At 41.6% G+C, this 27,459-nt stretch overlaps 1 protein-coding gene across 1 annotated transcript in view; it reads right to left on the bottom strand.

Annotated features, from left to right (window-relative positions):
- ARL14EP (ADP ribosylation factor like GTPase 14 effector protein) overlaps positions 1–27,459 on the bottom strand; it is a 63,754-nt gene that overhangs the window by 2,038 nt on the left and 34,257 nt on the right. The window lies entirely within an intron of this gene.

The following is a 27,459-nucleotide window of genomic DNA, read 5'->3' as shown; positions in this document are numbered from 1 at the left end:
ATGCACGTATGTGAGCCAATCACACAAGGCCTCTAAGTGCAGCAACCAATCAACAGCTACTGAGCATATCTAGATATGCTTTTCAGCAAGTGAAATCAAGAGAATGAAGCAAATTAGATAATAGAAGTAAATTAGAAAGTTGTTTAAAATGACATGCTCTTTCTAAATCACGAAAGAAAAAAAATTGGCTTTCATGTCCCTTTAAGCTTAAATTTTAAATTCAAAGTAAAATAAAAACAATTTGCAAGGAAGAACAGGTTTGCACCATCTTCCACACTTCAAGTGCAGCTGCTGAATTGTCAGACACTGGAACCACAAGTAACAATCAATAAATGAGCACATGGTCTAGTCTATGGTATCATCATCATCAGTAGGTTATGTTCATGTTTTTACCAATAAAAATGCTTATACAGGTATTAAACACTTTATCCAAATTGTTAGGGACCAGAAAAGGTTTGGAATATTTGCATCTGTAAAATGGGACAGCTAAAGAGGGGATAAAACCAAGCGTAAAAAACAAACTCATATCATTTAGGAAATATTAACATGTCATGATACAACTTATACATGTAACCTTTAATACTTTTGTATACATAATCAGAAAATTAGTACAGTAGTGTAATCAGAAAGGTAATAGTTACAGTTTTAAATATAGACTATTTGTATTTCTGAACACAAAAACATAATTTATGCTTACCTGATAAATTTATTTCTCTTGTGGTGTATCCAGTCCACGGATCATCAATTACTTGTGGGATATTCTCCTTCCCAACAGGAAGTTGCAAGAGGATCACCCACAGCAGAGCTGCCATATAGCTCCTCCCCTAACTGCCATATCCAGTCATTCGACCGAAACTAGCCGAGAAAGGAGAAACCATAGGGTGCAGTGGTGACTGAAGTTTAAAATAAAGACCTGCCTTAAAAGGACAGGGCGGGCCGTGGACTGGATACACCACAAGAGAAATAAATTTATCAGGTAAGCATAAATTATGTTTTCTCTTGTTAGGTGTATCCAGTCCACGGATCATCCATTACTTGTGGGATACCAATACCAAAGCTAAAGTACACGGATGAAGGTAGGGACAAGGCAGGTACTTAAACGGAAGGGACCACTGCCTGTAGAACCTTTCTCCCAAAAATAGCCTCCGAAGAAGCAAAAGTATCAAATTTGTAAAATTTTGAAAAGGTATGAAGCGAAGATCAAGTCGCCGCTTTGCAAATCTGTTCAACAGAAGCCTCATTTTTAAAGGCCCAGGTGGAAGCCACAGCTCTAGTAGAATGAGCTGTAATCCTTTCAGGGGGCTGCTGTCCAGCAGTCTCATAGGCTAAGTGTATTACGCTCCGAAGCCAAAAAGAAAGAGGTTGCTGAAGCCTTTTGACCTCTCCTCTGTCCAGAGTAAACAACAAACAGGGAAGATGTTTGACGAAAATCTTTAGTCGCTTGTAAGTAAAACTTTAAAGCACGGACTACGTCCAAATTATGTAAAAGACGTTCCCTTCTTTGAAGAAGGATTAGGACACAATGATGGAACAACAATCTTTTGATTGATATTCTTGTTGGAAACTACCTTAGGTAAAAACCCAGGTTTTGTACGCAGAACTACTTTATCTGTATGGAAAATCAGATAAGTAGAATCACATTGTAAAGATGATAACTCAGAGACTCTACGAGCCGAGGAAATAGCCATCAAAAACAGAACTTTCCAAGATAAAAGTTTGATATCAATGGAATGAAGGGGTTCAAACGAAACTCCTTGAAGAACCTTAAGAACCAAGTTTAAGCTCCATGGAGGAGCAACAGGTTTAAACACAGGCTTAATTCTAACCAAAGCCTGACAAAATGCCTGGAGGTCTGGAACCTCTGCCAGACGCTTGTGCAAAAGGATAGACAGAGCAGAAATCTGTCCCTTTAAAGAACTAGCTGATAATCCTTTATCCAAACCCTCTTGGAGAAAGGACAATATCCTAGGAATCCTAACCTTACTCCATGAGTTATTCTTGGATTCACACTAATGAAGATATTTGCGCCATATCTTATGGTAGATTTTCCTGGTTACAGGCTTTCGTGCCTGTATTAAGGTATCAATGACTGACTCTGAGAAGCCACGCCTTGATAAAATCAAGCGTTCAATCTCCAGGCAGTCAGTCTCAGAGAAATTAGATTTGGATGATTGAAAGGACCTTGTAGTAGAAGGTCTTGTCTCAGAGGCAGAGGCCAAGGTGGAAAGGATGACATGTCCACCAGGTCTGCATACCAGGTCCTGCGTGGCCACGCAGGCGCGATCAAGATCACCGATGCTCTCTCCTGTTAGATTTTGGCAATCAATCGAGGGAGCAGAGGAAACGGTGGAAACACATAAGCCAGGTTGAAGAACCACGGTGCTGCTAGAGCATCTATCAGCGTCGCTTCTGGGTCCCTGGACCTGGATCCGTAACAAGGAAGCTTGGCGTTCTGGCGAGACGCCATGAGATCCAATTCTGGTGTGCCCCAACGATGAACCAATTGAGCAAACACCTCCGGATGGAGTTCCCACTCCCCCGGATGAAAAGTCTGACTACTTAGAAAATCTGCCTCCCAGTTCTCTACACCTGGGAAGTGGATCGCTGATAGATGGCAAGAGTGAGTCTCTGCCCAGCGAATTATCTTGGAGACTTCCAACATCGCTAGGGAGCTCCTGGTCCCCCCTTGATTGTTGATGTAAGCCACAGTCGTGATGTTGTCCGACTGAAATCTGATGAACCTCAGGGTTGCTAACTGAGGCCAAGCTAGAAGAGCATTGAATATTGCTCTTAACTACAGAATATTTATTGGGAGGAGTTTCTCCTCCTGAGTCCACGATCCCTGAGCCTTCAGGGAATTCCACACTGCACCCCAACCTAGAAGGCTGGCATCTGTTACAATTGTCCAATCTGGCCTGCGAAAGGTCATACCTTTGGACAGATGGACCCGAGATAGCCACCAGAGAAGAGAATCTCTGGTCTCTTGATCCAGATTTAGCAGAGGGGACAAATCTGTGTAATCCCCATTCCACTGACTGAGCATGCATAATTGCAGCGGTCTGAGATGTAGGCGCGCAAATGGCACTATGTCCATAGCCGCTACCATTAAGCCGATCACTTCCATGCACAGAGCCACCGAAGGGCGCGGAATGTAGTGAAGAACACGGTAGGAATTTAGAAGCTTTGATAACCTGGACTCCGTCAGGTAAATTTTCATTTCTACAGAATCGATCAGAGTTCCTAGGAAGGAAATCCTTGTGAGGGGTGATAGAGAACTCTTTCCCTCGTTCACTTTCCACCCATGCAACCTCAGAAATGCCAACACTATGTCCGTATGAGATTTGGCAATTTGGAAGTTTGACGCCTGTATCAGGATGTCGTCTAGATAAGGGGCCACTGCTATGCCTCGTGGTCTTAGGACCGCCAGAAGAGACCCCAGAACCTTTGTAAAAATTCTTGGGGCTGTAGCTAACCCGAAGGGAAGAGCCACAAACTGGTAATGCCTGTCTAGAAAGGCAAACCTTAGGAACCGATGATGATCTTTGTGAATCGGTATGTGAAGGTAAGCATCCTTCAAATCCACTGTGGTCATGTACTGACCCTCCTGGATCATAGTTAGGATTGTCCGAATAGTTTCCATTTTGAACGATGGAACTCTGAGGAATTTGTTTAAGATCTTTAGATCCAAAATTGGTCTGAAGGTTCCCTCTTTTTTGGGAACCACAAACAGATTTGAATAAAATCCCTGTCCTTGTTCCATCTGTGGAACTGGATGGATCACTCCCATTATTAGGAGGTCTTGCACACAGCGTAAGAATGCCTCTTTCTTTATCTGGTTTACAGATAATCTCGAAAGGTGAAATCTCCCTTGTGGGGGGGGGGAAGCTTTGAAGTCCAGAAGATATCCCTGAGATATGATCTCCAACGCCCAGGGATCCTGAACATCTCTTGCCCACGCCTGGGCGAAGAGAGAAAGTCTGCCCCCTACTAGATCCGTTGCCGGATAGGGGGCCGTTCCTTCATGCTGTCTTAGAGGCAGCAGCAGGCTTTCTGGCCTGCTTGCCTTTGCTCCAGGCCTGGTTAGATTTCCAGGCCGGCTTGGATTGCGCAAAAGTTCCCTCTTGTTTTGTAGCAGAGGAAGTTGATGCTGCATCTGCCTTGAAGTTTCGAAAGGCACGAAAATTATACTGTTTGGCCCTTGATTTGGCCCTGTCCTGAGGAAGGGTATGACACTTACCTCCAGTAATGTCAGCAATAATTTCCTTCAAACCAGGCCCGAATAGGGTCGGCCCCTTGAAGGGAATGTTAAGTAATTTAGACTTTGAAGTCACGTCAGCTGACCAAGATTTAAGCCACAGCGCCCTACGCGCCTGGATGGCGAATCCAGAATTCTTAGCCGTTAGTTTAGTCAAATGAACAATGGCATCAGAAACAAAAGAATTAGCTAGCTTAAGTGTTCTAAGCTTGTCAAGTATTTCAGTCAATGGAGTAGCTGTCTGAAAGGCCTCTTCCAGAGACTCAAACCAGAACGCCGCAGCAGCAGTGACAGGAGCAATGCATGCAAGGGGCTGCAGGATAAAACCTTGTTGAATAAACATTTTCTTAAGGTAATCTTCTAATTTTTTATCCATTGGATCTGAAAAAGCACAACTGTCCTCGACAGGGATAGTGGTACGCTTTGCTAAAGTAGAAACTGCTCCCTCCACCTTAGGGACCGTCTGCCATAAGTCCCGTGTGGTGGCGTCTATTGGAAACATTTTTCTAAAAATAGGAGGGGGGGGGGGGGGGAAGGCACACCGGGTCTGTCCCACTGCTTAGTAATAATTTCTGTAAACCTTTTAGGTATTGGAAAAACGTCAGTACACACCGGCACCGCGTAGTATTTATCCAGTCTACACAATTTCTCTGGCACTGCAATTGTGTCACAGTCATTCAGAGCAGCTAAAACCTCTCCAAGCAACACCCGGAGGTTCTCAAGCTTAAATTTAAAAGTAGACGTATCTGAATCAGGTTTCCCCGAGTCAGAGACGTCACCCACAGACTGAAGCTCTTCCTCAGCTTCTGCATATTGTGACGCAGTATCAGACATGGGCCTTAAAACATCTGCGCGCCCTGTATTACGTCTAACCCCAGAGCTATTGCGCTTTCCTCTGAATTCAGGTAGTCTGGCTAATACCGCTGACAGGGTATTATCCATGATTGCCGCCATGTCCTGCAAAGTAATCGCTATGGGCGTCTTTGATGTACTTGGCACCATTTTAGCGTGAGTCCCTTGAGCGGGAGTCAAAGGGTCCGACACGTGGGGAGAGTTAGTCGGCATAACTTCCCCCTCGTCAGAATCCTCTGGTGATAATTCTTTTAAAGATAACAGCTGATCTTTATTGTTTAAAGTGAAATCAATACATTTAGTACACATTCTCCTATGGGGTTCCACCATGGCTTTTAAACATAATGAACAAGGAGTTTCCTCTATGTCAGACATGTTTATACAGACTAGCAATGAGACTAGCAAGCTTGGAAAACACTTTAAATCAAGAGAATGACTGGATATGGCAGTTAGGGGAGGAGCTATATGGCAGCTCTGCTGTGGGTGATCCTCTTGCAACTTCCTGTTGGGAAGGAGAATATCCCACAAGTAATGGATGATCCGTGGACTGGATACACCTAACAAGAGAAAACAAAATTTATGCTTACCTGATAAATTACTTTCTCTTACAGGTGTATTCAGTCCACGGATTCATCCTTACTTGTGGGATACTCTCAATCCCTACAGGAAGTGGCAAAGAGAGCAAACAGCAAAGCTGTCCATATAGCTCCCCTCAGGCGCCGCCCCCCCAGTCATTCGACCGACGGTTAGGAGAAAAAGGAGAACCAGTGGTGACTGTAGTTATTGTAAATTAAATTTGAACCTGACTTAAATAGGGCGGGCCGTGGACTGAATACACCTGTAAGAGAAAGTAATTTATCAGGTAAGCATAAATTCTGTTTTCTCTTACTTGGTGTATTCAGTCCACGGATTCATCCTTACTTGTGGGATACCAATACCAAAGCAATAGGACACGGATGAAGGGAGGGAACAAGTCAGGTAACCTAAACGGAAGGCACCACTGCTTGCAAAACCTTTCTCCCAAAAATAGCCTCCGCAGAAGCAAAAGTATTGAATTTATAAAATTTGGTGAATGTATGCAGTGAAGACCAAGTCGCTGCCTTACAAATCTGTTCAACAGAAGCCTCATTCTTGAAAGCCCATGTGGAAGCCACAGCTCTGGTGGAATGAGCTGTAATTCGTTAAAGAGGCTGCTTACCAGCAGTCTCATAAGCCAATCGGATGATGCTTTTCAGCCAGAATGACAGAGAGGTAGCAGTCGCTTTCTGACCTCTCCTCTTACCAGAATACACAACAAACAAGGATGATGTTTGTCTGAAATCTTTAGTTGCTTTTAAATAGAACTTTAAAGCACGAACCACATCAAGATTGTGCAACAGTCGTTCCGTCTTAGAAACTGGATTAGGGCACAGAGAAGGAACAATGATTTACTGGTTAATATTCCTATTAGAAACCACCTTTGGAAGGAAACCAGGTTTAGTACGCAAAACAACCTTATCTGCATGGAACACCAGATAGGGTGAATCACACTGCAAAGCAGACAATTCTGAAACTCTTGGAGCAGAAGAAATAGCTAATAAAAACAAAACTTTCCAAGATAATAACTTGATATCTATGGAATGCAAAGGTTCAAACGGAACCCCTTGAAGAACTGAAAGAACTAAATTTAAACTCCATGGAGGAGCCACAGGTCTGTAGACAGGCTTGATTCTAACTAGGGCCTGTGCAAACGCCTGAATGTCTGGTACAGCTGCCAGACGCTTGTGTAACAGAATAGACAGAGCTGATATCTGTCCTTTTAAGGAACTAGTTGACAGACCTTTCTCCAAACCTTCTTGAAGAAAAGACAATATCCTTTGAATCCTAACCTTACTCCACGAGTAACCCTTGGATTCACACCAACAGAAAGATATTTCCGCCATATCTTATGGTAAATTTTCCTGGTGACAGGCTTTCTGGCCTGTATCAGAGTATCTATAACTGAATCAGAGAAACCCCGCTTAGCTAGGATTAAGCGTTCAATCTCCAAGCAGTCAGTTGCAGAGAAACTAGATTTGGATGCTTGAAAGGACCTTGGATTAGAAGATCCTGCCTAGATGGCAGTTTCCATGGTGGGACCGATGACATGTCCACTAGGTCTGCATACCAAGTCCTGCGTGGCCACGCAGGCACTATCAGAATTATCGAAGCCTTCTCCTGTTTGATTCTGGCTATTAGCCGAGGGAGAAGAGGAAACGGTGGAAAGACATAAGCTAGACTGAATGACCAAGGCGCTATTAATGCATCTATCAATGCCGCCTTGGGATCCCTGGATCTGGATCCGTAAAGGGGAAGTTTGGTGTTCTGACGGGACGCCATCAGATCCAACTCTGGAATGCCCCAAAGCTGGGTCAGCTGAGCAAAAACCTCTGGGTGGAGTTCCCACTCCCCAAGATGGAAAGTCTGACGACTTAGAAAATCCGCCTCCCAGTTGTCTACCCCTGAGATGTGAATTGCAGATAGATGGCAGGAGTGATCTTCCGCCCATTTGATGATCTTGGTTACTTCCTTCATCACTAGGGAACTCTTTGTTCCTCCCTGATGATTGATGTACGCCACAGTCGTGATGTTGTCCAACTGAAACCTGATGAATTTGGCCTCTGCTAGTTGAGGCCACGCCTGGAGCGTGTTGAATATCACTCTCAGTTCCAAAATGTTTATCGGGAGAAGAGATTCTTCCCGAGACCATAGTCCCTGAGCCTTCAGGGAGTTCCAGACCGCACCCCAGCCTACCAGACTGGCATCGGTCGTTACAATGATCCACTCCGGTCTGCGGAAACTCATTCCCTGAGACAGGTGAACTTGAGACAACCACAAGAGAAGAGAGTCTCTGGTTTTTTGATCCATTTGTATTTGAGGAGTCAAATCTGCGTAATCTCCATTCCACTGTTTGAGCATGCACAGCTGCAGTGGTCTGAGATGGATTCGGGCGAAAGGGACTACGTCCATTGCCGCAACCATTAAACCAATTACTTCCATGCATTGAGCTACGGAAGGCCGAGGAATGAAGAACTCGACAAGTATTCAGCAGTTTTGACTTCCTGACCTCTGTCAGAAAGATTTTCATTTCTACCGAGTCTATTAGTGTTCCCAGGAAGGGAACCCTTGTGAGCAGGGACAGAGAACTCTTTTCTACGTTCACCTTCCACCCGTGAGACCTTAGAAAGGCCAGAACGATGTCCGTATGAGCCTTGGCTCTGTGAAAGGACGACGCCTGTATTAATATGTCGTCTAGGTAAGGTGCTACTGCAATGCCCAGCGGTCTTAGAACCGCTAGAAGGGACCCTAGCACCTTTGTGAAAATTCTGGGAGCGGTGGCCAACCCGAAAGGAAGGGCCACGAACTGGTAATGTTTGTCCAGAAAGGCGAACCTTAGGAACCGATGGTGATCTTTGTGGATAGGAATATGTAGGTACGCATCCTTTAGATCCACGGTAGTCATATATTGACCTTCCTGGATCATCTGCAAGATTGTCCGAATGTTTTCCATCTTGAAAGACGGAACTCTGAGGAATTTGTTTAGAATTTTTAGATCCAGGATTGGCCTGAAAAGTTCCTTCCTTTTTGGGAACTACGAACAGGTTTGAGTAAAAGCCCAGTCCTTGTTCTGCAATTGGAACTGGGTGTATCACTCCCATTTTTAGTAGATCTTCTACACAGTGTAAGAACGCCTGTTTCTTTGTTTGGTCTGAAGACAAACGAGAAATGTGGAACCTTCCCCTTGGGGGAGAATCCTTGAATTCTAGAAGATACCACCCCTGAGCAAATATTTCCAATGCCCAGGGATCCGGAACGTCTCTTTCCCAAGCAAAGAGAGAAAGTCTGCCCCCTACCAGATCCGATCCCGGATCGGGGGCTACCCCTTCATGCTGTCTTGGTAGCAGGAGCAGGCTTCTTGGCCTGTTTACCCTTATTCCAGCCCTGCAAGGGTTTCCAGATTGCTTTGGGATGGGAAGCGTTATCTTGTTTTGCGACAGAGGTTGCAGCAGGTCCGCTCCTGAAGTTGCGAAAGGAGCGAAAATTAGCCTTGTTTTTGGCCTTAAACGGCCTATCTTGTGGAAGGGCATGACCCTTGCCCCCAGTGATATCTGAAATAATTTCTTTCAGCTCAGGGCTGAAAAGGGTCTTCCCCTTGAAGGGAATATTCAACTGTTTTGTTTTGGACGTCACATCCGCCGACCATGATTTGAGCCAAAGCGCTCTTCGCGCCATGATGGCCACTAGTTTAGCTAACTGTAGAGCGGCATCAGTGATAAAAGAATTAGCCAGCTTTAGAGCATGAATTCTATCCATGACCTCATCGTATGAAGTCTCCCTCTGGAGCGACTCCTCCAGGGCCTCAAACCAAAAAGCTGCTGCAGTAGTTACCGGAATAATGCAGGCAATTGGTTGAAGCAGAAAACCTTGCTGAACAAAAATTTTCTTCAGCAATCCTTCCAAGTTTTTATCTATAGGATCTTTGAAAGCACAACTGTCCTCTATTGGTATAGTTGTACGCTTAGCCAGTGTTGAAACAGCCCCCTCTGCCACGCGTCCCGCCTAGGGTCGTTTATGGGGAACATTTCCTTAAAGATAGGTGGGGGAACAAAGGGTACACCTGGTCTCTCCCACTCCTTAGTCACAATATCTGCCACCATCTTTGGGATCGGAAATGCCTCAGTGTATAAGGGGACCTCTAAAAATCTGTCCATTTTACACAATTTTTCAGGGACCACCATGGGGTCACAATCATCCAGCGTAGCTAAAACCTCCTTAAGCAGGACGCGGAGGTGTTCCAGCTTAAATTTAAACGCTAAGGAATCTGATTCTGCCTGCTGAGAAACTTTTCCTGTGTCAGAAATTTCTCCCTCAGACAGCCCTTCCCTCACTGCTACCTCTGAGTTTTGTGAGGGTACTACAGATAAATTATCCAAAGCTTCAGATTGCTCATCCTCTGTATTTAAAACTGAGCTATCACGCTTTCTTGGAAAAACTGGCAGTTTGGATAAAAATGCTGCAAGGGAATTATCCATTACTGCTGCTAATTGTTGTAAAGTAATAGGGGCCAATGCGCTAGAGGTACTAGGCATCGCCTGTGCGGGCGTAACTGGTGTAGACACATGGGGGGAGGAAGAAGGACTATCCTCATTACCCTCCATTAAGGAATCATCTTGGGCAGCATTTTTAATTGTCACTGGATGATCTTTAAAATGCTTAGATGTTTTTGCACACTTTAAACATAAATGCAATGGGGGTACTGCCATGGCTTTTGAACATAAAGAACAAGGTCTATCTGAAGGCTTAGACATGTTTGACAGACTCAGACAACACTAAAATATTGAAAGAAATACTTTTTGAAAAAACGTTACTGTCTCTTTAAATAATAAAAGGCACACACTTTTTTACCAAATCATCAAAAAACATCCGATCTTAATGAAATTCACCACATGATCCTAATGCCTTGAAATGATTGCACGCAAATTTTCAAATCGTTTAACCCCTTAATGCCCAAACCGGAGCAAAATGAAGTAAACACCCGGTTTAACCCACTACAGTACGATGCCACAGTCTTGCTGTGGCTTTACCTTCCTTTAGGGTTATTTGCAGGTGTAAATTAAGCCTCCCTGAAGTCCTCCTGTACTCTAAAGGCTCTGCACATGAAGCTGCATGGAGCTGTGTTGCAATCAACTGCGCAATTGAGGCGCGAAAATTAGGCCCCCTCCTTCATTAATCCAGAGTTATGGGGCCTTTCTGAGTTAGATTAACTGTCTTACAAAATGCCAGGCGTAAAAAAAAAGTCCCCAAAAAGTGTTTCCAACGTCTAAAACGGTTAATAAATATAAGATTACCTTAAAGTAATCGATTTAGCCCATCACAGTGTCTGTCAGTATTAAAGCCCTTAACTGAAGCCATCATTCTATACTGTGCCTCAGAAAATGGCTTACCTTCCCTCATGGGATTTCTGTCAGTCTTCTAGCACTACCAGATCTTGTTAGAAAAAATGACTGAACAACTTTAAGCAGTATAAGCCTGCAAACTGTTCCCCCCAACTGAAGTTCTCCTGTACTCAACAGTCCTGTGTGGGAACAGCAATGGATTTTAGTTACAACATGCTAAAATCTTTTTCCTCTCAGCAGAAATCTTCACTTTCTGCCTCAGAGTAAATAGTACAAACCGGCACTATTTTAAAATAAACTCTTGATTGAAGAAATAAAAACTACAAATCTAACACCACATACTCTTTACCCTCCCGTGGAGATGCTACTTGTTAGAGCGGCAAAGAGAAAGCCTGAGGGGAGCTATATGGACAGCTTTGCTGTGTGCTCTCTTTGCCACTTCCTGTAGGGATTGAGAATATCCCACAAGTAAGGATGAATCCGTGGACTGAATACACCAAGTAAGAGAAAACTAAACCAAAAATCTAAAATGTTGCTTACCTGATAAATACATTTCATGGTGGTGGGAATCCACAAGCTATAACTCCTGCCACTAGGAGGAGGCAAAAATTTCCAAAACCCCAAGAGCATTTAATCCTTCCAACCCTTCTGGTAGGCTTGTTTCCCGTATAGCCAAAGAAAGTCTCATTGATATTGAGTCTATAACAACTCATAGGAAAGAGACTGGTCTGAGGAGAAAAAACAGAATTTATGTTTACCTGATAAATTTCTTTCTCCTACGGTGTATCCGGTCCACGGCTTCATCCTTACTTGTGGGATATTCTCAATCCCTACAGGAAGTGGCAAAGAGAGCACACAGCAAAGCTGTCCATATAGCTCCCCTCAGGCTCCGCCCCCCCCAGTCATTCGACCGACGGTTAGGAGAAAAAGGAAAAAATAAATTTAAACCCGACTAAAATGCCAGGGTGGGCCGTGGACCGGATACACAGTAGTAGAAAGAAATTTATCAGGTAAACAAAAATTCTGTTTTCTCCTACATTGGTGTATCCGGTCCACGGCTTCATCCTTACTTGTGGGAACCAATACCAAAGCTTTAGGACACGGATGAAGGGAGGGAACAAGTCAGGTAACCTAAATGGAAGGCACCACTGCTTGCAAAACCTTTCTCCCAAAAATAGCCTCCGAAGAAGCAAAAGTATCGAATTTGTACAATTTGGCAAATGTATGCAGTGAAGACCAAGTCGCTGCCTTACAGACCTGTTCAACAGAAGCCTCATTCTTGAAAGCCCAAGTGGAAGCCACAGCTCTAGTAGAGTGAGCTGTAATTCGTTCAGGAGGCTGCCTTCCAGCAGTCTCATAAGCCAACCGGATGATGCTTTTCAGCCAGAAAGACAGAGAGGTCGCAGTCGCCTTTGACCTCTCCTCTTACCAGAATAGACGACAAACAAGGACGATGTTTGTCTGAAATCTTTAGTTGCTTTTAGGTAAAACTTCAAAGCACGAACCACATCGAGATTGTGTAACAGACGTTCCTTGTTAGAAGCTGGGTTAGGACGCAGAGAAGAAACAACTATTTCATGGTTAATATTCTTATTGGAAACCACTTTTGGAAGAAAACCAGGTTTGGTACGTAAAACGACCTTATCTGTATGAAACACCAGATAGGGTGAATTACACTGCAAAGCAGACAATTCAGAAACTCTTCCAGCGGAAGAGATAGCAACCAAAAACAAAACTTTCCAAGATAGTAACTTAATATCTATGGAATGTAGAGGTTCAAACGGAACCCCCTGAAGAACTGAAAGAACTAAAATTTAGACTCCATGGAGGAGCCACAGGTCTGTAGTCAGGCTTGATTCTGACTAAAGCCTGCACAAACTCCTGAACATCTGGCATTGCTGCCAGACGTTTGTGTAACAAAACAGACAGAGCTGATATCTGTCCTTTTAAGGAACTAGCTGACAAACCTTTCTCCAATCCTTCTTGGAGAAAAGCTAAAATCCTTGGAATCCTAATCTTACTCCATGAGTAACCCTTGGATTCGCACCAACAAAGATTTTTTCCGCCATATCTTGTGGTAAATTTTCCTAGTGACAGGCTTTCTAGCCTGAATCAGGGTATCTATAACTGAATCCGAAAACCCACGCTTAGCTAGAATCAAGCGTTCAATCTCCAAGCAGTCAGTTGCAGAGAGACTAGGTTTGGATGTACGAATGGACCTTGAATTAGAAGGTCCTGCCTCAAAGGTAGCTTCCATGGTGGAACCGATGACATATTCACCAGGTCTGCATACCAGGTCCTGCGTGGCCACGCAGGAGCTATCAGAATTACCGAAGCCTTCTCCTGTTTGATCCTGGCTACTAGCCGTGGGAGAAGAGGAAACGGTGGAAAGACATAAACTAGATTGAACGACCAAGGCGCTGCTAAGGCATCTACCAGTGTCGCCTTGGGATCCCTGGACCCGTAACATGGAACTTTTGAGTTCTGACGTGACGCCATCAGATCCAGAATGCTCCATAGTTGAGTTAACTGGGCAAAAACCTCTGGGTGAAGTTCCCACTCCCCCGATGGAAAGTCTGACGACTCAGATAATCCGCTTCCCAGTTGTCCACTCCTGGGATGTGAATTGCTGATAGATGGCAGGAGCGATCCTCTGCCCATTTGATGATCTTGGATACCTCTCTCATCGCCAGGGAACTCTTCGTTCCCCCCTGATGATTGATGTACGCTACAGTCATGTTGTCCGACTGAAATCTGATGAATCTGGCCTCCGCTAGTTGAGGCCATGCCTGGAGCGCATTGAATATCGCTCTCAATTCCAATATGTTTATCGGGTGAAGAGATTCTTCCCGAGACCATAGACCCTGAGCCTTCAGGGACTCCCAGACCGCGCCCCAGCCCAAAAGACTGGCGTCGGTCGTGACGATGATCCACTCCGGTCTGCGGAAACTCATTCCCTGAGACAGGTGATCTAGAGACAGCCACCAGAGGAGTGAGTCTCTGGTTTTCTGGTCCATTTGAATCTGGGGAGACAAGTCTGCATAATCCCCATTCCACTGTTTGAGCATGCACAGTTGCAATGGTCTTATATGAATTTGAGCAAAAGGAACCACGTCCATTGCCGCAACCATTAGTCCTATTACCTACATGCACTGAGCTATGGAGGGCTGAGGAATGGATTGAAGAACTCAACAAGCGTTCAGAAGCTTTAACTTCCTGACCTCTGTCAGAAAGATCTTCATTTCTACGGAGTCTATTATTGTTCCCAGAAAGGGAACCCTTGTGGACGGGGACAGGGAACTTTTTTCTATGTTCACCTTCCACCCGTGAGATCTGAGAAAGGCTAGAACAATGTCTGTATGAGCCCTTGCTTTGGGAAGGGACGACGCTTGTATTAGAATGTCGTCTAGGTAAGGTGCTACTGCAATGCCCCTCGGCCTTAGCACCGCTAGAAGGGACCCTAGCACCTTTGTGAAAATTCTGGGAGCAGTGGCTAATCCGAACGGAAGAGCCACAAACTGGTAATGCTTGTCCAGAAAGGCGAACCTCAGGAACTGATGGTGATCTTTGTGGATAGGAATATGCAGGTACGCATCCTTTAAGTCCACGGTAGTCATGTATTGACTCTCCTGGATCGTTGGTAAAATTGTCCGAATGGTTTCCATTTTGAATGATGGAACTCTGAGGAATTTATTTAGAATTTTTAAGTCCATAATTGGCCTGAAAGTTCCTTCTTTTTTGGGAACTACAAACAGGTTTGAGTAAAAACCCAGTCCTTGTTCCGCTGTTGGAACTGGGTGTATCACTCCCATCTTTAATAGGTCTTCTACGCAACGTAAGAATGCCTGTTCTTTATCTGGTCTAAAGATAAGCGAGACATGTGGAACCTTCCCCTTGGAGGAAGGTCTTTGAACTCTAGAAGATACCCCTGAGAAACAATTTCTAGTGCCCAGGGGTCCGGAACATCTCTTGCCCAAGCCTGAGCAAAGAGAGAAAGTCTGCCCCCTACTAGATCCGAACTCAGATTGGGGGCTACCCCTTCATGCTGTCTTGGTAGCAGCAGCAGGCTTCTTGGCCTGTTTGCCCTTGTTCCAGCCTTGCAATGGCTTCCATGCTGGTTTGGGCTGGGATGCGTTACCCTCTTGCCTAGTGGCTGTAGAGGTGGAAGTCGGTCCGTTCCTGAAATTGCGAAAGTAACAAAAATTAGACTTATTTTTAGCCTTGAAAGGTCTATCCTGTGGAAGGGCATGGCCCTTTCCCCCAGTTATATCTGAAATAATTTCCTTCAACTCTGGCCCAAATAGGGTCTTACCCTTGAAAGGAATATTAAGTAATTTTGTTTTGGACGACACATCCGCCGACCAAGACTTTAACCAAAGCACTCTGCGCGCCACAATTGCAAAACCAGAATTTTTCGCCGCTAATTTAGCTAACTGGAAAGCGGCGTCTGTAATGAAAGAATTAGCCAACTTCAGGGCGTGAATTCTGTCCATGACTTCATCATAAGAAGTCTCCTTTTGGAGCGAGTTTTCTAGTTCCTCAAACCAAAAAGCCGCTGCAGTGGTTACAGGAATAATGCAAGAAATTGGTTGAAGAAGCAAACCCTGTTGAACAAAGATTTTCTTAAGTAAACCTTCTAATTTTTTATCCATAGGATCTTTGAAAGCGCAACTGTCTTCTATTGGTATAGTCGTGCGCTTAGCTAGCGTTGAAACTGCCCCCTCTACCTTAGGGACCGTCTGCCACGCGTCCCTTCTGGGATCAACAATTGGGAACATTTTCTTAAATATAGGAGGGGGAACAAAAAGGTACTCCTGGCTTCTCCCACTCCTTATTAACGATATTCGCCACCCTCTTAGGTATTGGAAACGCATCAGTGTGTACTGGGACCTGTAAGAATTTGTCCATTTTACACAATTTTTCTGGGATCACCAAAGGATCACAATCATCAAGTGTAGCTAGGACCTCCTTAAGTAGGGCGCAGAGGTGTTCTAGCTTAAATTTAAATGCTATAGTATCAGGATCTGCCTGCTGAGAAACCTTTCCTGTGTCAGAAATTTCTCCCTCAGACAGGCCTTCCCTCACCGCTAAGTCCGATTGGTGTGAGGGAACTACAGATATCCTCTGCGTCTGCTTGCTCATCCTCTGTGTTTAAAACTGAGCAATCACGCTTTCCAGGAAAAGCAGGCAGTTTGGATAAAAATGCTGAGAGAGAATTATCCATTACTGCCGCTAACTGTTGCATAGTAATCGCAATTGGTGCGTTAGATGTACTGGGCATCGCTTGAGCGGGCATAGCTGGTGTTGACACAGAAGGGGAGGATAGCGAGCTATCTTCACACCCTTCAGCTAAAGAATCATCTTGGGCTATATCTTTAAGTGCAATTGTACGGTCCTTAAAGGGACAGTCAAGTATAAATTAAACTTTCATTGTTCAGATAAGACTTTTAATTGACTTTCCAATTTACTTTGATCATCAAATTTGCTTTTTTCTCTTGGTATTTTTAGTTTAAACTAAACATAGGTAGGCTCATATGCTAATTTCTAAGCCTTAGAGGGCTGCCTCTTATCACATGCTTTTTAAATCTCTTTTCAACACAAAGAGACAGAAAGTACACGTGGGCCATATAGATAACACTGTGTTCAGGCACAGAAAGTTATTTAAGATCTAGCACAATACAATGCTAAATTTAAGACAATAGATAATAAACAGTCACAGTCATGTGATCAGGGGGCTGGAAGAAGGTTCCTAGATACAAGGTAATCACAAAGGTAAAAAGTACATTAATATAACTGTGTTGGTTATGCAAAACTGGGGAATGAGTAATAAACTGTCCCTTTAAGCTGTTTGGACGCTATAGCACATTTCACACATAAATTTAATGGGGGAACCACCTTGGCCTTTGAACATACAGAACATAGGCTATCTGAAGGTTCAGACATGTTTAACAGACTTAAAAGTAACTTCAATGCAATAAAATTTATTTTTGACAAAAACGTTACTGTCTCTTTAAATAATAAAAGTGCACACTTTATTACTGAAACATCAAAAAATCATCAAAAACCGATTTTTATGAAATTTTCACCAGTGTCATAATGCTTTGAAAAGGTTGCACACGAATTTTCAGACCAATTAACCCCTTAATGCCCAAACCGGAGCTAATAGCAGTTAACCGGTTAACACACTACAGTACTCTGCCACAGCTTGCCCTGTGGCTTTTACCTTCCTTAGGGTTATTTTGGTAAGAATATAAGCCTCCCTGGAGCCCTTTCTGATGCCTCCGGACTCTCCACATGAAGCAGCATGAACTGGCTAGTCAAAACAAGTGCGCAATTGAGGCGCGAAAATGAGGCTTCCTTCCTCTGCATACCAGAGTCGATGGGCCTTTCTGACTAGATAAGGTGTCCAAATAAGTGCCAGGCGCAAATTAATCCCCAAAAGTGTTTTAAGTTGATAAAAAAACACCTATTTAAGTTGAAAACTTGCTAAAAAGCAATTGATTAGCCCACAATAGTGTCAACCAGCATAAGCCCTTAAAATAAGCCATCCTTTTATTGCTGAATCTAATAACAATGGCTTACCTATCCCAGAGGGAATTTCTGACAGTCTTCTAGCATTACTGGGTCTTGTTAGAAAAATGACTGATCATACCTGAAGCAGTTAAGCCTGCAAACTGTTCCCCCCAACTGATGTTATCTGGTTTCAACAGTCCTGCGTGGGAACAGCAATGGATTTTAGTTACTGGTGCTAAAATCAGTCCTCTTAGCAGAAATCTTCTTCACTTTCTGCTGCAGAGTAAATAGTACAAGCCGGCACTATTTTAAAATAAACTCTTGATAGAAGAAATAAAAAACTACAACTAACACCACATACTCTTTACCACCCCCGGGGAGATGCTACTAGTTAGAGCGGCAAAGAGAATGACTGGGGGGGCGGAACCTGAGGGGAGCTATATGGACAGCTTTGCTGTGTGCTCTCTTTGCCACTTCCTGTAGGGATTGAGAATATCCCACAAGTAAGGATGAAGCCGTGGACCAGATACACCAATGTAGGAGAAATAACTCTTTGGAACATTAATACTCCAACCATGTTTGCGAAGAAGAAACAAAACTGTTGGTATGAGATTCTGCTAAAGGTGAAGGAGGAACTTATACTGAGATATCATTCAGGTATGGAGCCACTAAAATACCTAGAGCTCTTATTATAGACAAGAGAGCCCCAGAACTTTTATAACATCTATGAGAGCAGTAGATAGACCAAATGGAACAGTAACAAACTGAAAATGTTTGTCCTGGTATGCAAATCTCATGAACTGGAGATGGCCTTTGTGGATAGGAATATGAAGGTAAGCTGCCATTTCAAGCTGACTTTGTAAAGGAAGATGGCTTTTTTGACAGATTGACCTTGTTCCAATGGAGTTGGACCTCCAGGAGGAACTGGAAGAATCTTGTTTTTGTGAAGAAGAGGATCCCCTTTGGTTCACAAATTGATGAAAGAAACGAAAGTGACTAGTAGCTCTGCTGTTTCCCTTTTAGACATCTTATCTTGAGGGAGATAAGCTAATTTAACTCCAGTCAAAGTAGAAATTATGACGTCTAGACCAGGCCCAAACAAAATGCCCAATAACTGAATATCCAAAGAATGCATAGGATCAAAGGGTGGCGGATCTTAGAAGTCTGAGAATCAAATTCAAACTCCATGGAAGAGAAATATGCTTAAAGGGACATTGAAGCCAATTTTTTTTCTTTCATGATTCAGACAGAAAGAGCATGACATTGTAATCAACTTTCTAATTTACTCCTATTATCAATTTTTCTTCGTTCTCTTGCTTTTTTTTTTTTTTTTTTTAAAGCAGGAATGTAATGGGCAGCCAGCCCATTTTAGGTTCAAAACCATGGATAGCACTTGCTTCTTGGAGGCTTACATTTACCCACCAATAAGCAAGCATAACCCAGGTTCTCAACCAAAAATGGGCTGGCTCCTATGCATCACATTCCTGCTTTTTAAATAAAGATAGCAAGAGAACGAAGAAAAATTGATAATAGGAGTAAATTAAAAAGTTGCTTAAAATTGCATGATCTATCTGAATCATGAAAGAAAACATTTGGGTTTAGTGTCCCTTTAATAACCAGTCTGATTCTAACAAAAGCTTGAACAAATGCCTGAATATCAGAAAGACAAGCAAGTTTCCTATGCAATAAAACAAGAGGGCAGAAATGTGACCCTTAAAGTGAATGTCAATATGCTAGACAGCCGCTCTAACTTCCGCCACCCGTTGCAAAGCCTCTTCCTGGGTCTAAAATTAGGAATCCGGCTTCCTCCAATCACGGTGTTGAATCAGACACCGATTCCCCCGGGGGTGAAGCTGTGATTGGAGGATGACCTATCCATCATTTCTGACGTCAGAAATGGCTTGCAATAACCGGAGGAAGCTGGAGCTGCTGTCAAATGTAAAAGGTAAGTTTTTTTTCACAACAGGAGTGAAATGTAAATTTTGATGAATTAAAGTGCCCCTGTTTTTAATCTAATTTTTTAAAACTGGGAACTTTAGCATCAAAATTGACATTCACTTTAAGGGTACTGGCCAATAAAGCCCTTGTCTAGGCCGTCCTGTAGGAATTGTAAGATATGAGGAAATTCTTACAGAATGGCAAAAATGGCCTCAATCTAAACACAAAGGGCCATATTACAAGTGGAGCGCAAAATTATTCACAAAAAATATTGCACACAAAAGTTATTAACCCCTTAAAGGGACATTACACACTTTGAGATGGTAACATAAAATGATAAATCATATATAGAAAAATAACCCTGCAATATGCTTTCATTATTTAATTTTGTCTTTTTCTGTAATTTGATTCTGAAATTGTGAGCTTTTCAGTTCCTGTTAGAAATGGAAGTGCAGAACACTGATATATTCCACACAGCCACTGGCTACACACTCTAGTGACCTATTTATAACTGTCCCTAATTGGCCACAGCAGAGAAGGTAACCTAAGTTACAATATGACAGCTCCCATTGATTTACAGACACCAAAACTTTACACTTAATTTGTCAATATTTAAACAGCTAATGAAACTTTAAAAAATATATCTACATGTTATTCTCATGCTAATCTTTTCTTTGAATGCATCATTCTATCTAGCATATATTTAGTGCTTAATGTCCCTTTAAGAACCGGGCATTTCAGACAAAAACTTCCCCAAAAGACCAGAGCATTTTTAGCATTTTTGCCATCACTACATATAAACAGAAATAGAGCCTTTTTTTTACATTTACCTATCAAAACTATAATTTTTTTTAGTAGACAACCCAAAGTATTAATCTAGGCCCATTTTGGTATATTTCATGTCACCATTTCACCTCCAAGTGCGATCAAATAAAAAAAATTGGTTAACTTTCACAATTTTAGGTTTCTCACTGAAATTATTTACAAACAGCTTGTGCAATCATGGCACAAATGTTTGAAAATTCTTCTCTGGGATCCCCTTTTTTCAGAAATAGCAGACATATATGGCTTTGGCATTCATTTTTGGTAATTTGAAGGCCGCTGCGCACCACACTTGTATTATGCCCAGCAGTGAAGGGGTTAATTAGGTAGCTTGTAGGGTTAATTTTAGCTTTAGTGTAGACTTTAGCCTCCCACCGGACACATCTCACCTCCTGATCCCCCACCCCAATCCCTCTCAAACAGCTCTCTTCTCTCCCCCACCCAACAATGGTCACCCCCATCTTAAGTACTGGCAGAAAGTCTGCCAGTAGTACTAAAATAAAAGGCAGCTTCTTTTTTCTTTTTAATTATATATATATATATATATATATATATATATATATATATATATATATATATATATATATATATTTTTTTTTAAATATTTTCTGCAGTGTAGGATCCCTTTTACCCTCCAACCTCCCTGATCACCCCCAAAACAGCTTTCTAACCCTCCCCCCTCTACATATTTGCCACCATCTTTGGTACTGGCAGCTGTCTGCCCGTAGCCAGTTTGCCTTAATTGATATGTTTTTTTTTTTTTTAAATCATTAACCATTTTTTTTGTAGTGTAGCTGTCCACCCTCATTACCCTACCCCCTCCCAGATCCCTTTCCCTTTAATGGATCCCACATAGGATCCCCCCGGCTCTTTTTATTTTTTCCCTGTGTGGAGTAGCGGTCCCGCCCTCCTCCAGCGATTGGGCGCCCACCCGCCTCCCTCCTTACACTCCCACCCATCAACGATCTACCCAAGTGAATCCCCTGGGACCCTGTGCCGCCTCCTACACGCACAAACCAATTGAACTGTGGGAAGGCAGCGGTTCTGAAACCAGAGGGGAGTTGATATCCGTATGGTATACTTTTTTGTTTCTAACTTTAATTACTTTACCTGCAAATTTATAAATGTAGTGCTTCACCATTAACCCTTTCTTTTTAGTTTCTGAATTGTAATGCTCTAATTCCCCCCACACATTTCCTTCTAGGGCTGTATCTATATCTATTGTTGTTTTGCTAGAATGCAAAAATGCATAGGGATTATCTGCTGGAGCATGCCTAGAAGCTGTGAACTCAGTTGAAATATAATGCCTGTGTCTAAACACTGATAAGGGGGGTGGAGTTGGCTTCTCCAGGCAGCTTAGCCATGCAATTCATTTTGCTTCTTTTTTAAATACTTGCCCAAAATTTTTAAACACTTTTATGCAAACTATTTTTAATTAATTAACCCTTTTAGGATATGCACAGATCTCAATCTGTTTTATGTCCCTTTAAGCATTTATTCTACAGGCTGTTAAACTGAGGGATTGAAGATTTTGATAAAAAGAACGGACCTTGAGATAGTATATCTGTACGTTGTGGAAGACGCCACGGAGGCGAGATGGACATCTGTACCAGATCTGCATACTACGCCCTACGAGGCCACGCAGGGGCTAATATTGCAAAAATGTTTTCCTGCTTGATTCGAGCAATCATACTTGGTAGGAAGACTATTGGTGGGAACCGATAAACTAGTTAAACATAAGGACTGTTAAGGGTGTCTTATCAATTCCGTCTGAGGATCTCTTGACCATGACACGTATATGGAAAGTTTGCAATTCAGGTTAAACGCCATTAGGTCTATCTTTGAAAGACCCCAACAAAGTTCAAACTGATAAAAAAAAATTTTTAACTGATCAAAAAAAAAAAAAAAAAAATTCTAGTTGAGAGCCCGTTCAAGAGTGTAAGGTCTGACGACTCAGATAATCCGCTTCCCAGTTGTTGACCCTGAAAATGAAATGACACACTGGTGAACCTCTGCCCAATTCAAGAACAGAGAAGCCTTTTTCATCGCTAGAGCACTGCAAGTACCACCTTGATGATGGATATTCTACTACTGTGATGTTGACAAAGCAAATTAAAGGAAGCAAACTGAGAAGAGGCCAAGTCTGAATTGCCCTGAAGATAGCACAGAGTTCCAAGACATTTATTGGTAGCCTCGCCAACTGAAGTGACTAAACTCCCTGAGACGTCCTAGGACCCCAGACTGCTCCCCAACCTGACAAGCTGGCATATGTAGAGATTATTCCCCATAATGGACACACAAAAACCATCCCGAGACACCGGAGTGGGGGATATCCCCAAAGACAGAATGTTTGACTAGCGGATCAAAATGAATGCAGCTTGAGCTTGCGTTGGTCTGTCAAAAACAACCTTTTGGAGATCAAATTTATTACTACCCCCAGAAAGGACACCCTTGTAAGAGGAGCAAGCGAACTCTTGGCCACATTTACCTTTTAGCCATGACTGCAAAGCAACCAGAGTAGTCTCTATATGAGCAGTCGCTAAAGGTAAAGATGGAGCTTGAACCAAAATTTCGTCCAGGTAGGGAGCATTCTGATGCGGGCAGCCTGAGGTGCTCAGTCAGCACAGTGAATAAAAGGAAGTTTCAGCATTAAAGGGACACTGAACACAAAAAAATTATTTTGTGATTCAGATAGAGCATGCAATTTTAAGCAACTTTCTAATTTACTCCTATTATCAATTTTTCTTCGTTCTCTTGCTATCTTTATTTGAAAAAAGGCATCTGAGCTATTTTTTGGTGCAGTACTATGGACAGCACTCTTTTATTGGTGAATTTATCCACCAATCAGCAACAACCCAGGTTGTTCACAAAAATAGGCCGGCATATAAACTTACATTCTTGCATTTCAAATAAAGATACCAAGAGAATGAAGAAAATTTGATAATGGAAGTAAATTAGAAAGTTGCTTAAAATTGCATGCTCTATCTGAATCACGAAAGACAAAATTTGGGTTCAGTGTCCCTTTAAGTATTTTTTACTTCATGACTGAAAGTCCCCTTTATTTGTTCCACTGGTAAATCCTAGCATTTACGATCACATTAAACTATGAGGAGAGGTTAGCCAAACTGGATCTGTTTACTCTATAAAAAAGGGGCTTGAGATGTGACATGATTACTTTTTACAAATATATTCAAGGCCCATATACAGAGAGGGCAGAAGCTCTGTTTATTGCAAGAAAATTGTTTGTGACAAGAGGTCACAATATAAGGCTGGAGGAGAGGAGATTTAATCTCCTGCAACAGAAACATTTATTCACTGTAAGAGAAATCAAATTGTGGAACTCATTACCTAAGGAGGTAGTAAACGCCAATACCTTGCATACATTTAAAAATGGTTTAAATACATTTCTGTCTACAAACAGAATGCAGGGAAATCATTGCTTGTGATAAATGGGTAACCATTCTTAAAGTGAATGTAAATTCTAACTGTTTGGACACTATATTTATATAGATAATCATTATAATAACCAAACCACCTCTTTCATTTGTTAGAAAAATTGGAAATATATTTTTAATTTACAAATCAAAATATCGTCGATTGACTGTACCTGCTCCTCCCACTCTCAACTTCCTTATTATCCTCAATATTACGTATTCAGCGGTCCCACCCGCTGTTTACGTATCAGCAATGCACGCTCCTGTCTCAGTTAATAACTGCGCATGCGTTAAACACCGTTTCCGCTGTCAATCAACGTAGTATTCATTGAATCTTTACATTCGATGAATACTATCGTTGTGAATCGAGCAAATCAAAGGATCTCCTACCCAAGCCCGTAATACTGGGAAATAATGAAATAATAATGGAATGAAATAAAGTGTATTTTTGTTATATATATATATATATATATATATATATATATATATATATATATATATATATATATATATATATATATATATATATATATATATATAGATTAACTTGTTGTGCCAATCATAAAATTCATTTGATGAAATATAAATATGAACATTCTTTTTTTATAAAGTAAGCCAATTGTATTTTACTACTCAGAGCCCTTTGACAACTGAACTTACCGAGCGTAATATTACTTCAGCAATGAACGGAGTCCATAAAGTGATCGATTGCGCATGCGCGAAATGTGAACGCGCTTTTGCGAATAGTATGAGAAGAGGGGTCTAACGCAAGCGCAAGAAGTACTAGTGACGACATCCAAAGGGGTTGGGTCCCCCTGTGGTTAGAGCCGTTATTGGATCGCACGATCGTGAATTTTAATTAGAACGAGTGAGCGCAAATGACAGGTGGAGGATTACAATGACGGCTACAGACAAAAAAAAAATAAAAAAACAAGGTATTTACTGACATATAAAAAATTTGATGAATGAAACTCATGTTTTTTAACACCCAATGTTACGCCGGACTTTAGACAGGAAGCAGACTTTACATTCACTTTAATCAGATGAATTTAAGCTCAACTGGAACTTTTTTGTAAGTATATTAAGATTTGTATAGTTTAAACTATATGGACTTTTTTCAACCTCATCTACTAATGTTACTATGTAAATAAATTCCAAAAACTACATGCAATAGTGCTATAATTTTACCATATAGAATCCAGTGGCAGTAAAATTTGTAAGCTATGCAGGAAGCTGCAATAAATACAGTGCAGCTCCCTGAGAAGCGGAAATAATTTGAAGGCTTTTTTTTTTTATTTTTTAAGACTGGGAAAAAAAAAAGAAAAAAGCAGACTTCATAGTTAAACAAGTCTAATGACATAACACAATGGTTGCAATGAAGCCTTACAATATAGGTCATGAGAAGTAAACTGTCAAAAGGGTCCTTTTATAGGCACCTCTCAAAGTGCAACACATTTGTTGTAATAATTAGAAAGAAGATAGTCACAAGTAAAATTTCCCATGCAATGGGTACTCACAAAGAAACCCTCAATCAAATGAGGCAAGGTAAAAGGCGCAAAATAAAGGTACAGATGTCCTCTTGTAGCTGCTATCCAGGTGATGCTGGTCGTCACAGTGGAAGTCCTTATTCAAGTTTGAGCTAAAGCTCCACAAATGATCCGCTATGGTCAAATACCAGGGCTAACAGAGACACATTAAATCCTCCTGGGACAATGTGTGTCTCACAAACATGCCCAATGGTATATATTTACCAAGCTGAATAAACGCAGACCGTCAGTTATTTCCGTATTGTGCTCCGGAGTGAACGTGATGTAGGTGGGCGTGGCCTAACACGTTTCACGGGAAAAAACGCTTTATCAGAGGCTCATAACTACCCACCTTACTGCTCTGCTTTAAATACAGGCCAGAACACGCCCCCTACCTATGTCACGTTAGAGCTCTGGGTTAATTCAGAAAACATAGCTCAGTACTCGATTGGAAATAATCATTGCATCAAAAATACACAGCTTATTCATTAAAAAACTCATCTTAAATCTGATGCACATTTAAAATATTATATAAATATATCTAATAATGGCACCCAAAAAGTAAAAAATATTTATATGAATAATAAAAAACAATCTTATTCCCTACTTCTTACAGGGAAAATCCTTAAAAGGAACACCAAAAAATGAATAAAAGAGAGTATAATTCTTATTCTAAGTCAAAGGTCATTTTTAAAATTCATGTATAAATTGTTTTATTTTTAATTTATACTGCTACAAACCCTTTATGTGAAGGATTAAAAAACAATCTATAAATTCATAGGTAAAATACGGGAGAGGAGCACTGAAGTATCTTATATTGGATTAAACTCTTGTACATATTCTAAGATTCTTATTATTACTCTTAAAAAAACAAGGACTATTTAGTACTGTAAATCCATAGATGAAGTGCAAAGGAGGAGCATAAATATATTTCGTATAAAATTGATCTATTCTAGTTTCCAATGGAGAGGTGAGCTATTTAATGGAGACATTGTTTTCTGAATTAACCCACAGCTCTAACGTGACATAGGTAGGGGGCGTGTTCTGGCCTGTATTTAAAGCAGAGCAGTAAGGTGGGTAGTTATGAGTCTGACGAAACGGTATTCCTGTGAAACGCGTTAGGCCACGCCCACCTTACGTCACGTTCACTCCGGAGCACAATACGGAAATAACTGACGGTCTGCATTTATTCAGCTTGGTTAATATACTGCTGGGCATGTTTGTGAGACACACATTGTCCCAGAGGATTTAATGTGTTCCTGTTAGCCCTGGTATTTGACTATAGCGATTAATTTGTGGAGCTTTAGCTCAAACTTGAATAAGGACTTTGTCTTCCACTGTGACGACCAGCATCACCTAGATAGCAGCTACAAGGAGACATCTGTACCTTACCTAATTTGATTGAGGGTTTCTTTGTGAGTACCCATTGCACAGGAAATTTTACTTGTGACTGGCTAATTTCTAATTATTACAATAAATGTGTTGCACTATGATAGGTGCCTTGTGCACTTTTTTTTAGATAAAACAAATTTGTGAAACTCGGATTGGAAACCTGAGGAGTTCTTTAACAAGCAGCTAGCATTTCCTGTGGAGTAAGAAGGGACACAAGAAGAGAAAATAAGTTATTACTCATCAAAGCTAAGAACTGTGTTTTTGGAGTGATTGATTTTATTAATTTACACGTCTATGTTTTAATCACTGTTTTATACATAATTTATTTGGAAATGGAATGATATTGTTTTAGTAGAGGGTGCACAGTTGGTTTTCAGCCAGGAGCTGTGTCTCCTAACTAATAATATATATATATATATATATATATATATATATATATATATATATATATATATATATATATATATATATACATACATATACACACACACACACACACAATATTATATATATAAAAAATAAATATTATATACACATACACTTCAACTTTGGCTCACACCGCTGCTTTTATCTGCACTTTGACCATTGACAAAGGTGTCAGTTTGGAAACCGAAATGTTTGGACGCTAATCACCTAGATTACGAGTTTTGCGTTAGCCTCAAAAAGCAGCGTTGAGAGGTCCCAACGCTGCTTTTCTCCTGTTAAGTGTAGTCAGTCCACGGGTCATCCATTACTTATGGGATTATATCTCCTTCCTAACAGGAAGTGCAAGAGGATCACCCAAGCAGAGCTGCTATATAGCTCCTCCCCTC

Source organism: Bombina bombina, chromosome 7, assembly GCF_027579735.1.
Source record: "Bombina bombina isolate aBomBom1 chromosome 7, aBomBom1.pri, whole genome shotgun sequence".
NCBI classification, from domain to species: Eukaryota; Metazoa; Chordata; class Amphibia; order Anura; family Bombinatoridae; genus Bombina; species Bombina bombina.
This window is presented reverse-complemented; position numbering and strand designations above follow the sequence as displayed.